This window comes from Microtus pennsylvanicus, chromosome 5 (assembly GCF_037038515.1).
Source record: "Microtus pennsylvanicus isolate mMicPen1 chromosome 5, mMicPen1.hap1, whole genome shotgun sequence".
Taxonomy (NCBI): domain Eukaryota; kingdom Metazoa; phylum Chordata; class Mammalia; order Rodentia; family Cricetidae; genus Microtus; species Microtus pennsylvanicus.
In genome coordinates, this window is record NC_134583.1 from 24,065,255 (window position 1) to 24,068,304 (window position 3,050).

General features: G+C 47.2%; 1 pseudogene; it reads right to left on the reverse strand.

Moving 5' to 3' along the window:
• Positions 1 to 2,394: 2,394 nt before the first annotated feature.
• Positions 2,395 to 2,498, reverse strand: LOC142851489 (U2 spliceosomal RNA; annotated as a pseudogene).
• Positions 2,499 to 3,050: the final 552 nt, after the last annotated feature.

Consider the following 3,050-nt stretch of genomic DNA (forward strand, 5'->3'; position numbering starts at 1 on the left):
GAATTTCACACCGTGCACCCCAATCCCATCTGTTTCCCAGTCCCTCTGTAAGTGCTTGCCACCCTTTGAGCATCACTCCCAAAGGAAAACTGTAAAGAAAATGGTAAAAATAAGAAATTAAAAATACAGATAAGAATATTAATTGAAAACAGACAAACGAAAAAGCCCTGCTTCGGTCCTTTATTTCCCACCTCTTCATCACCGTTTCGTTGATCTTACTGGCACTGGGAGCTCTGCATATCATGCAGCAGACCCTTTGGCACAAACAGCTTTTCTTGCGAATGTTCGCTGTGGGATGTGTTGTTGGTCAGGCTCAAGGCTTCTGGTTCGCCACCAATACTGGACTCTCACTGAATTTCCTCTTGGACATCCTGCTGTTGCCCAGAGTCATGGAGATCCTGCAGCTATGGTTCCACAGGACCTTTTTGTTCTCCAGCAGGTGATGGGGTAAATGTTGGGTAGTCCTGGAAGAGTACTTGAGTAATAGCTGGGCTGGTCAGTCTTGGCTGCGCAGACCACCCCCTTCTGGTGAAGGATGGAGCCATCTCTCCCATAACAGTGGTGAGGGGTTGGGCAGCGTTCTCAAGTGTAGGGGTCAACTCTTCGGACCGGTGAGGAACAGAGACAGCATCCGGACTGGCTATCCCAGGACTGGTGAGGGATCAGGTCAGCTCTCTGGTGAGGTGGGCTCTCCCATGGCCAGTGAAGTGTGGGGCCAGCTCAGCACGGCCCTTGTGCTTCAAAACATGGTTCAACATATGACTGGCATGGTCCCCTGTGGTAATGCAGCAACGGATGTCAACACAGACCCCAGCTGCAGCAGGATCATGGACCCAGACATGGCCAAAGCAGCCCTTGGACTCAGATGTCACAATGGCCCTGGGTGACCGTGCAGGACACTCAGATCTATGTGACTCTTGCAGCAGCAAAATGTCCTCATGTGTCAGCCCAGGCCCTGGACATCTGCATACCCTTCGTGGGTAACAGGAGCCATGGACATCAACACAGACATTGTCTGTGGTAGGTCTATGGACCCACACACAGACCTTGGCAGGCAGCTCAGCCCAGATGATACCATGGCCCCGGGTGGCAGTGCAGGCTACCCAGATCGGCCTGGCCCTCTATATTCAGCCGTTTTATAGGAACCATTTATCACTTCATATGTGGGTGCAGCTTGTGAGCCACCCAAGAACTGGGTCAGCTGAGTGACAAGGCAACAACAAAAAATGGCTAAGAGGGAAAAGTCTAATGACAGCCTTTTGGAGAGTCCATGGACAGATTGTTCCAGAAGTCTTGATTAAAGCAAGGGTGTGGTCTTTTGGCTTCCTCAAATGCAGGCCATGCAGACTGAATGCTCCCAGGAAATGTGACGGGCTCTTCTCCAACTCCTGCCCAGCACCCCTAAATGTGGAGAGTTTGGCTTCCAAAGTGTACAACAGGGTGCTAAAAATCTGAAGGCGATGAGTTCAAGGCCAGCCTGGTCTATAAGAGCAAGTTCCAGGAAAGCTAGAACCATCACACTGAGAAACCCTGCTTCGAAAAACTGAAAAACAAAAACAAAACCAAAACAAGACAAAACAATCCCCAAACCAAAAACAAAACTGAAGGCTAACTACTCACAAGGGTTTTCAGGGCTAACATATCCTAATAGGACCAGTAATACTGTAAAGGCGTTGTTATTCTAATAATAGATTGTATATAAATATATGTGGGTGCACATTTGTGTGTATGTATATATGTGTACACACACACACATGGAAGCCAGAGAATAACCCCAGGTGTCATTCCTCTGGCCCTATCTATTGCTCCCACAGGCCAGATAGGCTAGGTTGGTTGGCCAGTGAGTGAGCTCAAGGGACCTCCCTGTTTCTATCTCCCTGATTACAAACACATGCAACCATGCCTGCCTTTCAAAATGTGAGTTCTGAGGCTTAATTTCGGGTCCCCTAGTCACAAGACAATCACTTTTCTGGCTGAGCTATCTCCCTGACCTCAATTATATTTTAATATTTGTAATAGAATAGTGTACAGGTTGCACTCACCGATGATAAGATCCTGCTGTGCAGACCTACAAGAACGTGGGGGAGAGTGTTCATTAGCAAGGCTGGAATGTGGGTGTGGCAAATGCTCCACGGATCAGCTAGGTGTTTCTCTCTCCCAGCGCCCTCTTTGCTACCACACACCACCTTTGCAGGCATTCTTGGATTGCCTCCTTCACAGCAGCCTCCAGAGGGATGGCTGCTATTTTACATATTTTACACAGAAGGAAATTGAAGCCCAGAGGGTTAGGTTATTTGCTTAGAGACTCTTGGGGGATGTGATTGAATTGCAAAGCAGATCTCTGGCTCCAGACACTGGAGAGAGTAGGAAGTGGATCTCTGCCCAATATTCAATATAAGGTAGTGTTTAAAAAATACTAGGATAGAGGACGTATCAGATATTAAACTGATAAGAACAGATACTACACTTGATCTTAGCCAAAAGGTTACCACAGGGCAGGGAACCCTGACTGCTCTTTGGACTGGAGAGGGAGGGGGAGAAAAGTGGGGGGAAGGGGAGAGGGGTGGGAGGAGGGGGAGAAGAATGGGAGGAGGGGGAGGGAAATGGGAGGCTGGGAGGAGGTGGAAATTTGTTTTTTTTTCTTTCTTTTCTTTATTCTCCTTTTATCAATAAAAAAAATACATAAAAAAAAAGAAAAAAAAATACTAGGAAAGCTAAACTAAAGGCGTTCCACATGCAGGCTCTCCTCACCGTATTGTGCTGTGTAATGTACGTTATATTAGCAAACTGTCATGTGCTCTTTGAGCTCACTGACAGTCTAGCTCTGGAATTGGGGCTGTGCTCTCCACCCCCTGGATTTCAGAACCACAAATACTTATCTCAAAGTCACCTTTTCTGGGGATCAGCTTTCCCCCTAACTTTGTAACAGGGAGAAAATAGCAAAATAATTCTGAAGAAAAAACCCTGGGCACTAGAGAGAAGCTAGAAGGCAAACTATTTCCAGTTATTTCCTGATGCTGTGGGAAAGAGAGACCACATATTCAGCCGTG